The 17,393-nt window shown below is 37.1% G+C and overlaps 1 long non-coding RNA gene across 1 annotated transcript in view; it reads left to right on the forward strand.

Annotated features, from left to right (window-relative positions):
* The first annotated feature begins 907 nt into the window (after window positions 1-907).
* The window catches only part of LOC309665804, a 159,703-nt gene continuing 143,217 nt past the window's right edge, over window positions 908-17,393 (forward strand). The window contains exon 1 of the long non-coding RNA XR_014266718.1: window positions 908-1,724. This is a non-coding gene — a long non-coding RNA (uncharacterized lncRNA). The remainder of the gene's footprint in view (window positions 1,725-17,393) is intronic.

Below are 17,393 nucleotides of genomic sequence, written 5' to 3' on the forward strand. Positions count from 1 at the left end.
AAGAAAATAGTTATGGTTTAATAACTCATCCAGATGCATCACTTCCAGACATGCACTCTCCACCTCATGTATGCATACAATGTAGCAGTTTGAGCAATTTATTATTTAGGCCAACTTTCAAATGGGAATTCAATTTGTATTGTGAGTCTATGATTTCAAATAGGAGTCCTCTTAATCCCCAAAGGAAAGAATCATATGAAGGCACAAAGTAGCCTAAGAAACTTGATTGTACTTTCATATTTACTATGTCCTATAAAAATCATTAAGAGTATGACAAAATAAAATCATTATGGAGAAAATTTGGTAACAAACAGAAAAAATGCATATGTATATGAAATTTGACCCAGCAGTTCCACTATTTCCATATTTTTGCATTGGAAAAAATATGGATGTATCCATGACCAGGCTCTTCATTTTAGCAGTATTTGTAAACATTTCTTTAAAAACAAGAAAGAAAAAAGAAACCCAAAGGTAGCTGCTAATATAAACTATGGAACATTCACACTATAGAGTCTATTATGCTATAAACAATGAAGAAGATCTCTCTATGCTGCCATGGAGTGATCTCCAAAACATACTGTTCAGTGAAAACAGCAAAGTAGAGAAAAGTATATATACTTTTCCACTGCTTATCAAAGAAAGGGCCGGGCGGGGGGTTGATTTGAATATATATATACATACATGCACACACATACACAATGAATATATCTATGAACATATTTCCTTACACGTAAAAGTGGAAGAAAAATATACATTTTAAAATATTTACCTACAGGAGAGAGAGGAAACCAGGTGTAGTGTGTTGGAATTGTTAGATTCCAATTAGATTATTAGGTTTCTCTGACTAGACCTTGTTTTATAACTATGATTTTAGAACCATGTAAATATTTTGCATAGTTAAAAAATAAAATTTAATTTAGAAAAGGCAATTCTTAAAAACATTGGAAAGGAAAGGCCAATGTGAAATTTTACCTTCCTCTCTCGACCAGGCACCACAGTTAGAAATCGGGAAGAAATGACTTTGGTGAGAAGTCTCACCTTTTGCCAACTTCTGCTACTTTTCTCAGGATCCAGTTTACAGGCGCTGGAGCGAGTGGGGTGTGCTAGCAGTTCTCATCCTGGTCACTAGAAACCAGAGAAGAGGAAAAATAGTTTTACCTTCACCCTTTATAGTGAGTGCTTGACTGAGACCCTTTTTGCTATAGGGCACCTCATAAATGGATAAGTTTATCTAGGTTAGAAGTTCTCCACCGTGGCCACTGTAGTCAAGATTATCTTTAGCAAGGTTAACCTACATGTTCAGCCTTAAAACAAAATGTTATTCTTGAGGCCTCACCCTGGACCCAGTCCAGTTTAAGCTGAACCCAGTCAGATCCCAGACCAGCTCCGACTTCTGAGTCGGAAACGGTCCTTCCCCAGACCTGGTCCGGCTTCTGAGTCGGAACCGGTCCTTCCCCAGACCTGGTCCGGCTTCTGAGTCGGAAGCAGTCCATCCCCAGGCCCGGTCTGGCTTCCGGGTCAAAACCGATCCATCCCTGGACCCAGGCTGGGTTCTGAGTCTGTCCCAGTTCAACTCTGGCCAGTTTCTCAACCCATCCCGGAAAAAGAAGCGCTCGAAGAAAGTGTGAAAGCTCATAACACAAACGCTGCAGAGCTAAGATCCGGGGACTCGCCCACCACCTCCGGAGGCAGCGAGAAAGCAGCGAGCTCGCCGGACTCAGCAGGTACCTCTGTCTGGTTACTCAGTGCTCCTAGGGGCTGGGGCGGCAGTGGGCCGGGCGGCGGGGCGGGGGGTGGGGGGGCGTCTCCTGCTGTTCCCTCTTCTGACAGCAGGGCTGTTCAAAGATAAACTGAGGCGTTTTAAGAGTCTCTGTGTGTAAAACTGGATTCCAATTGGGCAGTATCTAATCTAGCAGAAAGAAGGGAGTTCTGAGGACCTGTACAAAATGAAAGACTTTTACAGGCAGAAGGGAGAGGGAGCAAGAAAGTTCTATTAGGCAAAAAAAAAGCAGTTGGTTATTGCAAGTTGACTTTCCGTTAGGGAACTGTGTGGATCTGTCAGGCAGATTGCTTAATTAGTGCTGATCAGGTGATTCCTGGTTGACTGGTTTAAGATTCATTTCGGGGAAAGATGAAACTAATTAAGTTTCAGTTTTGTGATGTGGCACTTAGCATAAGTGACTTCATTTGGGGCCTGCTGTCTTGTTTTTAACAGGAGATATTAATTGTATTCTGACTCAAACAAACTGAAAAGTAATGAGACATTCAGGAAAACCTTTTGGATATTTGGTGATATTGAAGAAATATTGATATTCTTATTTTGGGTCTGGTAACAGTACTGTGATTTTATCTTGGGAAAGAGTCTGTCTTTTCAGATATTAATTGAAATTCAAATAAATGATATTATGTCTGGAATTTGTGTTAATATAATGAACAGGGAGGAATAGGTAGGGATACATTTGAAATGATCTTGGTCATGAGTCGATAATTGAGTGATAAAATGTGTGATGGGTAAATGAGAGTTCATTATACTGTCTTCTCTAGTTTAACCTGCTTTTGAAATTTTCTATAATGAAAAGTTTAAAATTTTTAAATTTAAAATAGTTTTTGAATTGTTGAATGGAATTTCAACATTGAATGAACTTCAATGGAATGTAACTTACCCAAATTAGAATCAATTGATACATAAATAAACATTACAGAAATAAGTTGGAAGAAACATTCAACTCCCTGACAGCAGTTAGGAGAAAAAAATACAAAGGAAATCTTACTTTTTTATACTTAGCCTGAACTAATTTATCTCTAACTCAAATTTTTTATTCCCAAATAAATGTAAGAGATTTAATTCAAACAATAGGTGTTTTTTTTTTTTAAATTAATTTATTTATTTATTTTGGCTGCGTTGGGTCTTCGTTGCTGCGCATGGGCTTTCTCTGGTTGTGGCGAGCAGGGGCTACTCTTCCTTGTGGTGCGCGGGCTTCTCGTTGTGGTGCCTTCTTTTGTTGTGGAGCACGGGCTCTAGGCGCACGGGCTTCAGTAGTTGCAGCATGTGGGCTCAGTAGTTGTGGCGCACGGGTGTAGTTGCTCCGCGGCATGTGGGATCTTCCGGGACCAGGGCTTGAACCCGTGTACCCTGTGTTGGCAGGCGGATTCTTAACCACTGCGCCACCAGGGAAGCCCAAACAACAGGTTTTTGATTGAATGTTTCTAAACTTTCCCTCAACTTAGCAAAAACAGTTCTTATTTAGATATGGTTTTAGTAATCTCAATCCAGCAATGGGGTAGAATGTGTCATTTTTTCAATTAATAAGGGAGTGTTATAATCCATGTGATTACTTTCAGTTAGTTTAAATTTTTTAAAAATATATATTAAATGGGAAAATTTACATGTTGAGAAAAACAATACATCTTCTATGTTCCAAAATTTATGGTGTGTTTTGTGTATGTGTGTATTTCAAAGATTATAACTTAATTATAAATGATATTTATATTATGTGGAGGTTTTATATCTCAGTCTCTAGAATGGTAAAAACATTAATTTTTGCCAAATACAATATATGTAATTAAAAACATATTTATGTATTTTATCATAAGTTTTCAAAATAGTTACAGAAGACAGATGTTGCTTCAGGCTAACTAGAAAGCATAATATTGTCGTGATTACAAATAATGTTCTATATGAGTCTGTTTCTATAGCTAAACATAAGAGGTTTTGTTTTAATTATTACTTTTAAAGTTATGGTTTTCTTTTTTTGGTAAAGAGTGGAGCAGTTCACTGCTTTCAGTTAGTAGGTAGAAAGCTGGTAAAAAAAAACACGAATATGACTGATACTTGCCTTTCTGAAAAATGACCTTACATTGCAGTTGAAGGGCTGAAAGTAACGAAACAGTGCCTTAAGAGAACCCAGAGTTGCTGTCTTTGAAAAATGATGCCATACTCCTAGGAAATGTGTCACTCAAGATGGGATTTCCAAGTAGGGGAAACCAGTAATTTCTCTTACATTGAGACATAGAATCCCCCAACTTTTCTTTAAAAGGATGTAGAAGGCATTTAAGTAAATAAAGAAATAAAAAGTGGACACATTATTTAGTACCACTTTGAAACAAGTATGTTCCTGTAAACATTGGTCTCTACTAATATGGCTCAGTATAAGCTTCCCATTTATACACATGTATTCTATATCTTTCTACATCTACTGACAGATTTTCTAATCATTTCACATAAAGGTCTTGTCTTAACTAAATTTTTTTTAAATAAGCAAGTATTTCATATTAGATACTAATTTTCTAAACATTAATATTTAGCTGGGTATTGTACAAATGAATTCGCTGTTATCTATGAGCTTAAAAAAAATTATCTTGAGGAATTTGTTTGCAGTTACCAAAAGAGTGAATTTTCACTGCCTTACTTATTGTATTTTATTTAAATCACTGGTAGTTCTTATTTGCATTCCAAAGGCTACTGAACATTTCCCTAAAAATAGTATCTATCACTTGTTTGCATATAGTCTTCTATATGTAAACTATTAAAAACAAGAACTAAGAAATATGTCCCTCTCCCTTTGGGTTGCCGCTTCAAAAATAAAGGCTTAGAGTTCACACATAAGAAAGAAGTATTTATTGATTACTTATGTGCCAGACATAGTTAAGGTTTTGTTATAAAAAGACGATGAAACAGAGTGTTCTCAAGGAGCATACTCTGGTTAGCAAGTAACAGACAAGTCAATATATCACTAAAATAGGCTATAATTAATGCCAAGAAAGCAGGAATCAAAGTCATAGGAGTATAGTTCAGGTGGGGCTTCATGGAAGAATAAATAACCAGCTTGAGGCTTAGATAATTAGCAGTAATTAACCCATCAAATGTGTGTGGGCTAAGGGGAGGCCTGGGGAAGTTGGTTTAGTTGGAACAGAGAGGTGGAGATGAAGGGAAAGAAAAGGCTGAGTGATAAGGACATAGACAAGAGGGGCTCTGGGTTCAGGGAAGCACAGATTGTACCTAAGGGTTTGAAATGTGAAGTTCAAGAGGGAAAGTGTAGCTTGCCTACACGGAGGGGAAGAAAGCTTCTACAACATGGTCTTGACTTTAGGTCTCTTCAAGACAATGAAGAATTACTGAGTGGTTTTTAAAGGAATGAAGTCATTTAGCTTGCATTGTTTATTTGTTAAAACCCGATCCAACTCTGTGAGGTTTTTCTTTAAAAAAAGAATGCACTATAATTTTAAGAGTAAAAATTGGCTGCAGTATAACAGGAAGTTCAAGGGTTTCGAGTCCTATTAACCCATCCACACTCAGCTTAAAATCCTGTGATGTTTTTAGCACTTTAACTCTACAAAATAGAATGAGATATGGGAAACTTGGGGGCAAATAATCCTATATGCTAGAAATTTTATGAATACAATACCTGGGAAAGGAATAAATTACAAGAACAATCATTTAACTCACAAATCAATAAGGGTCTTTGAAGGGACCCTGTCTCTTTTTACTAGAAGTCTGTCTGAACTAGACATTCTCTACCTCATTTTCCAGCATGAGGTTCCCACCTATGTTCATGGTTGATTTCATCTTCATTCCTAATTTAACCTGTTCACAGTGTAGTATTTTCATACCTTTTTCTTATGCCATCCCATCAACAAACATTTCCCCCTAAGTTACAAATAACAAAATGCATGTGCTCACATACATGCATACACACACACACACGTATGCAAATAAATAAAATCCCAAAACACTTACTTTTCACTTAGTGCCGAATTTCTCATAGTTATGCTTTATACTTCTTAATCTCTCACAGTCTGACTTTCATTGCCATTATTCATTACAGAAGACATAGAGAAAAATGATTTTGTAAGTGTATTCCTCCTTTACCTTTCTGTCACATGTGCTGCTCGTATTTGCACGCTTGAAATCATCTATAACTTTTTCATTGACCTCTCATTTAATCAATCACATATGGAATATACCTTCAGAGCTAGTATGATAGAATCTCATAGCTTTTGTCAGGAACTCGTCAAGGTCACCCCTATAATTTGCTAGGATGTCAAAGAGGAATAGTTGGTTGAGAATAGTTGGTTCCAGAAGAAAGGAATTTTCTAAGTGATTACCTAAGGAAGAGATCAGTGAGGGCTACTTCTGGGCATTTTGGTCAGAACATTCAGTGATAGAATTACTTGCTGGATAGATGATCATTGAAATTACTTTCTTAAGAAATAATTGAATGTGATTGTATGGCACTTCTCCCTGGACCATAAAAGTATGTGCGTGTGTGTGTGTGTGTGTGTGTGTGTGTGTGTGTGTGTGTGTAGTTTCTGTTCACATTAAACATCTTCTTTTCTCCCTCTTTTGTCTGCTCCTCATCACTCTTATGATACAGCCTCTGAATTCTCTGGAGGATCTTTGTCTTTGAAGTCAATCAATTCCCTTATATCATTATGTTTTCTTATTGATTAAATAAGATTTTCTTAGAGACTAGGGTAAAGATTTTGTAGCCATGATGATAAGATTTTATCCAGCTCCCCAAACTTCCTGAATCTTGCCCTGCAAATCATCCAAACTTCCCAAGGGAATAAACCATATGAATGCAGAGAACATTTGTAATCAAGGCACTTCTTCATTAATATAAGAGTCAGCATCTCCCACTCTGCAATGCAGTGTTCTCTGATAACAGACGAATTGCTGGTGCATTTCTTTTGGTTTAAGGCTTAGGTGGAAACTCCAACACTATCCCCTTCCCCCTCCAACCATCACCTACCCAAATCTCATATCAAGAGATTAACTGAAAAGATTAATTTTGCTTTTGTAACAAAACTCAAGATGTTCTTAGCCCTGTGCTACTGCTAATGTTGACCTTTCCCAAGTCTGTGTCTTCAAAAGATTCAGTAAGAACACACGACGTCTGCCATGTAGCTTCCTTCCTAAATGTTGCTGATTATAATTTCTGATAAAACACCCTCCATTGTGGTTGTTTTATCAGAAATTATACCGAAGTCTCTGGGTGAAAACCAGGAACAGGCATGTGTGAAGAGGGAAGATCCTGTCCTAAATTATCCTTCCCAGCAGCGGCTTGGAAGAGACCGTAAATATGGGCAGAGGCCTTGGTTTTAAGTCCTGCTTTGCTTGCTTACTACAGACAGCGGGCAGTATACAGGTGTTAGCTTTGAGGCACAGTAAGATTGCTCATTAGAGAAGAGTCATCACTGTAATCAACGAATTCACCAACTCCTATTTGACTGAAGAATGACAGGGAAAAGTATAGAAGCATGGAGAGATGAGGAATGAGGTCTACTACCTCTAGATGTTTCACATGCTGTGTGTTACATGAGAAGGTGTATATAATCAGGTGGATAATGAAACTGGTATGTTTGAGATCAAATAATATTGAATACTAACATTTTCATGGGATTCAATCTCAAGTGATCACAAGTGGATTCTATTTATAGGAATGATTAATGCAATGTGAGAATGAGTAGGAAGCTCTCCAGAGAGACTCCAGCTGGTTGGGAGATGTAACCACCTAGTTTGCCTGGAAACCAGGAATTGGTCCTGTAACCTTGATAGGGACCAGAGAGTGATCTACTGGCTATGTGTTTTATAAAATTTTAAGATTGTTTTGTTGGAAGGACACAATACAGTGACACTGGGATAGATGAAAGGCAGAACTCTTTGTTACTTGCAGCTCTGAAAGAGAGAAGGCTACAGTTGTGGATTCACAAAGGGGGTTGCACCCAGGACAGGAGAGCAGCAAGCTGGAGCTGTAGGGGCAGTTTATGTATGGCAAGTAAGGTGGGGTTAACTAGGTTTTGTGGGTTCTCTGTGGATTAGCTAACTTGAATAATTTTGCACATTCAAGGGGGTTGTCTCTAGTTTCTGCTACCTGTTCCTGAGATGATTAGGGCAGATGCATAGTGGCCCAAAGTGTGAGAGCCAGAAGGGGAAGGGTCTGGTGTGGACTTAATTGCTCAAGAAGGGAAATGGGCCTCTAGTCAGGGCCTTAAAACTGGATCAAGAAAGCATTAAAACAAACAAACAAACTGTATTGCACTATGAAAGTAGGCAAACACTTAGGGACAGATAAGTCTACTACACAAGGTTAAATTATGCCAAAATATAACATACTATTGGAAAGTAAAGGTGCAGCACCCATCAAAATAAGTTATGGGTAGAGATAAGTGAAGTCTTTTTGGAGAAGTTAATTGTATTCTTGAGTCTTGAAACATGAGAAATTGTTTGGACAGGAAAGAAAGGAGTGAGTGGGGAAACAGCACTCCTGTCAAAGGGAACAATATGAATTTAGACAGAAAGCTGGCAAGAACAATTTGGTATTTGGGAATTTTTATTACAAAATGTCCAATTCCAGTGGGATACATTTGAAACTCAACAACAACCTGTACCTTCGTTTCTGTCCTCCACCTTCCACAGTTCTTCCACAGAGGCCTGACTGGCTAATCTCTGTAACTTTAGACAGAACAGCAAGGTTTACTTTGGCATTTTCTAATGGGCTACATGCACCTATTGAGTTCACACAGGGCAGTGGCTAGAGCATCAGAAAATTCCATAAAGATGGTGAAAATAAGGGAAATGCCTTTTTTGATAGATTTTTAAGACTTAGAAGCCAGTTTGATTGAAGGTTAGCAGTTGGTCAACCATCATTTGTTCATCCTATGGATAGTTATGGTATTTTCCCACTTATCTCCATTATTCAGGTAAAACACCAACATAATAATAACAACAATAATAATAAAAGCACTAGCATGTACACCTATGAAGTGTTTACTCTGCGCCAAGCCCTACGCTATTTAATAATCCTTATCTCTTGTCCTCGTAAAGCGACCACTGCCCCCCCACCACATCTAAGTTGACATAATTTTCAAATATGTCACTTAAAATTGACATAAGTCAGACTAGATACGTATACATGCATGTTTCTAAGTTAGAAGACAGTGAGGCTGGGCCCCATAGTCCCTTAAATTTTAGCACTCAAAGTCCATTTTTTCTTCAAAACTTCATTTAATGTTAGATTGCATTGTGGTCTGAAATCCCCAATAAAGTTTAGTAATGTAGTCAGGTTCAGACTTAAAGGTAAATCTTTTTGTAAAAAGCTTCAGTGTAGTTGGTCTGCCTCAATCTCAGACCCACTGCTGCCAATTATCCAGAAGAATAAAGTATATCTCTCCGACTTCTTTTTTTTTTTCCAATTTTTTAATTTATTGAAGTATAGTTGATTTACAGTGTTATGCCAATCTCTGCTGTACAGCCAAGTGACTCAGATATACACATATAGACATTCTTTTTTATATTCTTTTCCATTATGATGTATGACAGGATATTGAATATAGTTGAATATAGTTCCCTGTGCTATACATTAGGACCTTGTTTATCCATTCTAAATGTAATAGTTTGCATCTACCAACCCCAAACTCCCAGTCCATACCTCTCCCTTTCTCTCTCCCCCATGGCAACCACAAGTCTGTTCTCTCTGTCTATGAGTCTGTTTCTGTTTTGTAGATAGGTTCATATCTGTGCCATAGGTTTGTGCCATATTTCAGATTCCACATCTAAGTGATATCATATGGTATTTGTCTTTCTCTTTCTGACTTCACTTAGTATGATAATCTCTAGTTGCATCCATATTGCTCCAAATGGCATTATTTCCTTCTTTTTATGGCTGAGTAGTATTCCACTGTATATATGTACCACACCTTCTTTATCCATTCATATGTCTATGGACATGTAGGTTGTTTCCATGTTTTGGCTATTGCGAATAGTGCTGCTATGAACATAGGGGTGCATGTATCTTTTTGAATTATAGTTTTGTCCAGGTATATTCCCAGGAGTGGGATTGCTGGATCATATGGTAATTCCATTTTTAGTTTTCTGAGGAACCTCCATATTGTTTTCCATAGTGGCTGTACCCTCTCTGACTTATTTTACAGCCTTCCTTGAATGCCAGGGCTTCCCTCACAATTCTATCTAAAATTGCACCTTCCCTCTCTCCCCAGCCATCTTTCACTCTTTACCATCTTGTCCTGCTCTATTTTTCCTTCAGAATGCCTATTGTTACTTGACATATTTTATAATTACTTGTTTATTATCTAGCTCCCCTCTCAAAAATATCCCCAGTGCTTAGAACAGTGGTGTTATACAGTAGGTGCTCAGTAAATGTGTGTTGAATATATTAATCAAAATAATATATTGGCTATTTGTAAAATACACTGTTTTTAAATATACACAAAACACTGCTAATAAATGTACAAAACTTGAAGAAAATAAATTAATAAACTACCAGTTTTAGAACATTCCCTGTATTTACTTAGAAAAAAAGTTTATAAGCAAATTATTATAACGTGGGTTCTCCTTTAATTACTAACTAGCTTAGTAAAACTATTTCCGGTCATCTGATCTTCTTAAATGCAGAAATTATGGCAAGAGCTTTAAAGCCTTTCAGTAAATTGCCTGAATGCTCTCCCCATGCAGTAGATGGCATAAATGAAAAATACTGATAAGTAGAAATCACTTTCTGAACTCAGCAATTATTGTCTGTATATTAATTTTTTTTCCATACCATTTGATACAAAATTCTAGAATGATAATAACTAACTAGACTGCAACTCCCCACCTGCCCTTAATTGATTTTATCTCAGCTGAGATACTCTGAAGGAAATTATTGATACGTAGTTTAGACTTTTAGGTTCCATTTTGCTTTGACAATATCAGATCTCCCAAACCAAAAAGTTAGTTATATGTCAACCAAGCATGCTTTTGTCAAAGGTATTGACCTTTTGAAATAGACTCACAGATAGAGAGAATAAACTAATGGTTACCAGTGGGGAGAGGGAAGGGAGGAGGAGCAAGATAGAGGTAAGGAGTTAACAGATACAAACTACTATGTATAAGATAATTTGTTTAATCTTTGATTAAATGTAAAAAAAAGTTATTTTAAATCAACCCCTTAACTGGTACACAGAGTCACCTTATGTATCTGAGTATTTTTGTTAGATATGTAGTAACAGTTTAAATGTTATGTAAACCTCAAATAATCTAAAGATTTTTCCACATCTCCAAACAAATGACATTATTTGAAACAGATACTGGGAATATTTTTTTATCTCACTAATCATCATTGTTCTACAGAATTATGGTAGTAAAAATACAGTTTACAATAATATAAATGTGCAAAATGATTTTAATGAGAAGAGAGTATTGTGTGGTTCTGTAAATCTAGTTTTTTGCTCATTTTAGTCAGTGCATAGTAGGGCAAGAAAGCCCACCAAGAAGTAGGAAATAAGAGACAAAGGATTTCATTTGGAAAGTTAAACTCTAAATTCAACACATTATATGTAAGGCCAGGGATGACATTGTATGAAGACAGAATCACTTGCAAGAAAAACCTGACATCAAATGGATTAAAAAACTAACTTTGCTGGAAAAAAAAAAATGTGCCAACTGAATTTTGTCAGAAACGTATACAGAAAAAAAAAAAAGGAGAGTTTTGGCAGCAGCCATCTATCATTATGCAAGAAAGAGATTGCCCTGAACCAAAAACTTAAACCCTCTTATAGAATGAGAAAGTGAAATCTACTGAGAAAATGGATACATCTGTCTATTTTACCCTGTGGGCATTAAATATTCAAATCATATAACTATCCCTCCACCCTGTTCCCACCACTCAGACACCAGTTCTGATCCTATTGTCAACCAGCAATCTTCTGATAATGGTCTCCTCATGTAGCTTGCGTGAAGGAAATGTGCTATGACAGTTATATTTCTATCGTAAAAAAATAAATTGGCATTGTAGCTTATATATGTCCCTTTTGATTTTAATCAACATGAGTCAGCCTTTTCAGGTTTGATCAACTTGATACAATGAAGTGTACCAAGAATTTGTCCTTATAATGCAGAAGACCAGGTCACCATGCCACCATGTCCTACACTATTATTAAATAAGTATTGTAAATGTCCCTTAGCAAGCAATGTCTCTCTTTAACAAACTAGGGATCTCTTTTTCGCATCATTAAGATCAAGTGTACAAATCCTACAGTACCATACTACAAATAATTGTAAACTTCCAAGGAAGTATGTTTTCTAACTTTGAAAAATCTTGATAAATTTCTAGGTCATTGCATTATAGACTATATTATGGACTCAAAATGTTTCTGTAGTATATCTTTTTCCCCTTACTAGAGAGTAAGCTTTTGCTTTCCCTTATTTAAAAATTGAATATTATACATAAAGGAGAATTTTTCAAGTCTGTATAGATGTAAAGAAATTTACACATTTTTCTAATTCCTTCTTTATAGAACTCTATTATGATTGTAAGGTATCTTTTGGGAATTCTATTTCTATTATTTCTTTCAAGATTTCGCTTCAAGCACCTGCATCCCAGGAGGACATACACATGAGAAATCTCAGGTCCTTAACATAATTGTCTCTGAATAACCCTTAAATTAGTTCTTAATCAAAAGCAGGAATCTTTCCATGTAAAGGGTCAACCCTGTTAAATAAAGACTGAATTTTGTAGTATCTTGATTCTAGTCATAGTGCTCATGGTAATGCCTAGTTCTGCTCTTCACTAGTAATTTAAAATCCTTCAATCAACACATAGCAAGACAAATGTTTAAATAAGCCTTTAATGCATTTAGGCTTGTATCTATGCATTCATGTTTCCTACTCCTACTCCACCTCCAACTAATCCAGTAATTAAATATGGAACGAGAAAAAAACAATTTAGTAATAAAATCAACACCTTACACATTTGGAGCAATATAAGTCACGTGTTTATATATATTTATTCTATAAGCACTATGTCTAACTGCTGGACACTGATAAATCAGATTGCAAACTGGTAACAGGTAGAATATATACACATAGAACAACAAGACACATAGAAATAGGTATTCGCCTACAGGGAATAGTTTGATTTAAATTCACTTGAAACAATATTTAATTGAATATTTCTTTCACACTAAAAATATGCTAGATTAAAAACTGCAGAGTACTAGGATAAAAAATTGAGGGTTATACAATTCAGTAGAGAACTGACCCATGCTACTATGAAAACATAACGGCGTTCTGATCACAATTCCAATTTGTGGGAGAGGGAGGTTTCCCCCACACCACCAAGCAATGCTCTAATATCAGCTGAGTGTCCAAGAATTCAACTCACTTCTGACACTATCTACCCTGAGATAGCATCCGATCCCACAGATAAGGGTTCAGTCATACAAGACTGTCCCCACCCCGCCCCCAATTCAGACACCATTAGAAAGCCCAGGTTGTCACTTGTACTTTTGACCAACTATTAGCTGTAAATCAGAGGTTCCCAAGACCCCCTCCCTAGGTTCAATTAGTTTGCTAGAGTGGCTCACAGAACTCAGAAAATGTTTTACTTACTAGATTGACCAGTTTCTTATGAAAAGATATCTCGGGAACAGCCAAATGGAAGAGGTGCATAGGACAAAGTATGGGGAAAGGATGAGGGGCTTCCATACCCTTCCAGGTGCCCCAGTCTCTCCAAATCCCCACAGGTTCACATCATTCATTACATAGGCATGATTTTTTTATGTATGTATTTATTTTTAATCATTCACCATGTTAAATATATGGAAACTAGTTTGAACTGATAGGGAAAGAATTCGCTTTGAGTCATGATGATAAATTAATTAATCAATAATTACATTACATAGGCATGATTGCTTCAGCCTCTAGCTTCCCTGGAAATCAGATGTGGGACTGACAGTTCCAACCCTCTATTCATGATTGTTTCTCCTGACAACCAGCTCCCATCCTTAGGTGCTTTCCAAAAGTCACCTCATTAACATAAACCCATTCGTGGTGGGAAGGGACTTGTTATGAATAACAAGACACCCAGTTTACCTTTATGTCTCTGAAGCTATTTCTAGAACTGAGGACAAGAGGCTAAATATTATAACAAAAGGTACTCCCATTGCTCTTTTTGCTCAGGAAATTCCAAAAGTTTGGGGAACCATGGAGGAAGACCAAATATGAATAAGAAGTATATACTGGTTATATATCAAATGTATATTATAAATCACAATATCATAAAATATAGCCCAACTTTGGTGATGGAACAAATTGGAAATAATAAGCCTATCTCCCCAGCAAGGATGGAAAAGGTGGTAGTGAAAGGAGATAGAATTTGGGAAAAACTTCCCAGAAATGAGTTGGATCTTCAATCATTAGATTGTCAACAAACAGTGCCATTCCAAGCCAAGGCAACAACATATACGAAGGCATTTGAAGTATACAATGTGCAACCTTTGTATCCTGGGAAAACCATCCTGCTTAATGTCTTTGTGATGCTGTTTCAATCAAAGGTTGACTTTGAAGATATGAAAATAGACATGGTTTAAGTAGGATCAAGAAAACTATTATTCTATTCAATTCAGAAATTATCAATTCACTATCACATGACGGTCACTCAGGCACTGGAAATACATTGTCCATTTATTAAAGTCAGAGACAGAGCATTAGTAACTGTCACTAGGTCTGACATATAGAGGATGCTTAAAGAATATATGTTTGATAAGTCATGGTCCTTTACTTCTTGAGTTTTATGGTCAGGCAGGGTAAATAGACATACAAAAGAACCACAGTGTTGTATCTCACACATAAAAATGAAATAAATACAGGGTACATAAGAAAGTCAAATGTTTGTATGTCCTGCTAAGATACTTGGATTTTGTGCTGTGGGCATTGGGGTGCCTTGACAGGTTTTTAAAGCAGAGTATCAAGGTGATCATATTTGTGTCTTAAAAAGAAAAGCTTTGTTGGGGGACTTCCCTTGTGGTCCAGCAGTTAAGACTCCACACTCCCAATGCAGGGGGCCCGGGTTCAATCCCTGGTCAGGGAACTAGATCCCGCATGCTGCAACTAAGAGCCTATATGCCGCAACTAAAGATCCTGCACACAGCAACGAAGATCCCGCATGCTGCAACTAAGACCTGACACAGCCACATAAATATTAAAAAAAAAAAAAAGAAAGAAAGTAAAGAAAAGCATTGTTGATTATGAAGGATGGATTGTATATATGGGAATGAGAACCTGGAATGGGAAATTTATCAGATGGCTTTGGTAATAGTCTGGATCACCATTACTAAGGGCCTGATATGAGAGGGTGGCGGTCAAGACTAATGTGAAAAAACTGATAAGGAAACACATAGGAGAGATAATTGGTAAAATGGCCTTTAGTACAATGGTAAAGGGGAAATAAGGAGTTAGGGATGAATACTGGGCTTCCAATTTGGTGACTAGGCAGATGCCAACATCATAATATGGAAAAAAGCAACAGAAAAATGTTGAGTTCATTTTTTAGAAATCTGACCAATAAGGCAACTGGAAAATAGCACAGTGTTGAAAAACAGAGACTCTGGTTTGGCTTCTTACTAGCTTTGTGACTTAAGCAACCTTTATGTGTTAGTCAAGGTCTCCAGAAAAGGAGAACCACTAAGAAGAATGTCTAAGTCACAGAACCAGTAAGAAGTAGAACTAGGATTTAAAGCCAAGCAGCCTAACCTCATAGGAGATTTATTATGAGGAAATGGCTCACAAAGTTATGGAAGCTGAGAAGTCCTGTGATCTGCTGTCTGTGAGCCGGAGACCCAGGAAAGCCAGTGGTATAATTCAGTCTGAGTTCAAACGCCTGAGAACCAGGAGAGCCAATGGTATAAATTCCTGTCCAGGGGCAGGAAAGACCCATGTCCCAGCTCAAGCAGGCAGGAAGGAGATGAATCTACTCTTTCTCCTCTTTTTGTTCTATTCAGGCCCCAGTGGATTGGATAATGCCCACTGACATTGGGAACGGCAGTCTGCATGATGCCCACCACACTGGGGAGGACAGTCTACCTTACTGAGTCCACCAATTCAAATGCTAGTCTTGTCCAAAAACACACTCAGACACATCCAGAAAAAATGTGTGATCTGGGCACCTTGTGGTTCAGTCAAGTTAATATAAAAAATTAACCATCACACCTTCTGTACCTCAAATTCATCATCTATAAAACGGTGATAATAATCGTACCTACCTCAGAAGATCGCTGTGGGAATTTAGTGATTTAATATTCTTAGAGCACTTAGTTCAGTGTTTGGTCCATAATGGAAGCACTATGTAATCGTTAGCTTACCGTGAAACTCAAAAGTAAAGCTGAGGCTCAAAAATACAGATTTTTGAAGTCACCTGCATATGTATTGTGGTTAAAGCCATGGCAGTATGGAAGGGATGGCTCAAGATGAATGTCCAGCATGGGAATGCAAGCTGTCCACAGGTAAAACCCTAAATGCAAAGAAAAGGAAGTAAAGAAGGTTGATTTGAAGAAGTATTCAAATGAATCAGAGTGAAAAAGGAGAAGCTGGAGTCTCATAGGCCACCGAAGACAAACAAGAGTTTCAAGAAGGAAGGTTTGACGACCCTTATTAAATACTCGAAGAGTATTTGGCAGATAACTGAACTGAAAAGAGATCAATAAGGCTTTGGTTTCCAAAGATGAAAAACCATTTCAAAAAACAGGTCAGTGCTCTGGTTCCACCTCTCTCATTGTCTAATGGTCCCACCTTCCTTCTCTTGGCTTCATTATCAGGCAAGTAACAAAGAAGCCAAGTCAGTGCTAAGAGTTCCATAAAGACACAGCAACATCCAGAGATAAGAAAGGGTGTTTTCTCTTTTTGAAATAAATAACTCCTTGCCCAGAAATGTTCCCTCCAGCAGATTTTCCTCCTGACTTGTTGCAAAATGATTTGCAAAGAGAATCAGGCACCCCAAGCTTAGATAAATGTGGCTTCTCGCCTGATGTTGAAGATGCTACTAGTTTTCCCTGAATCAAATGGCTGTGAGGCAGAGAAGACTGCATGATTACAACTGGGGTTATTTAGCAAAAAATATGTAGAAAGGATGCACATTCAATAGACAAGTCTTCTGGATCACTGAATCTCACAAATTTAATACGCAAAAAAGCCACCTGGAGATCTTGATAAAGTGAAAATTTGGAATCAGTAAGGTCTGTAGGAGATCTTTGAACATAGACAGTTCTAACAGTCTCCTAGGTGGTGCCAATAATGCTGGCCCAGGGACAACAATTTGAGTAGGAAGGTGTGAGAGTGGTCATTATGCACTTACTTTGAATTTGGCCTTCATTGGTATCTGAAATACAAAGTATAATTAATCACAGTCTCTGTCCTCAACGGGATCAAGACTAATGAAGGATTTATAGTCTAATGATAGTCTAGATTTCTAGCATTAAAAAAACAAAAACATATAAAGATACCAAAACAATCCTGAAATTAGAAATATAATTATACATAAAAACCTCAATGTAAAGTAAATTAATATTTTAACCTTATGGATTACATGCTAATTCCAATCGTTTTGCAAAGATCTTTT

Source organism: Balaenoptera physalus, assembly GCF_965194825.1.
Source record: "Balaenoptera physalus genome assembly, chromosome: 8".
NCBI classification, from domain to species: Eukaryota; Metazoa; Chordata; class Mammalia; order Artiodactyla; family Balaenopteridae; genus Balaenoptera; species Balaenoptera physalus.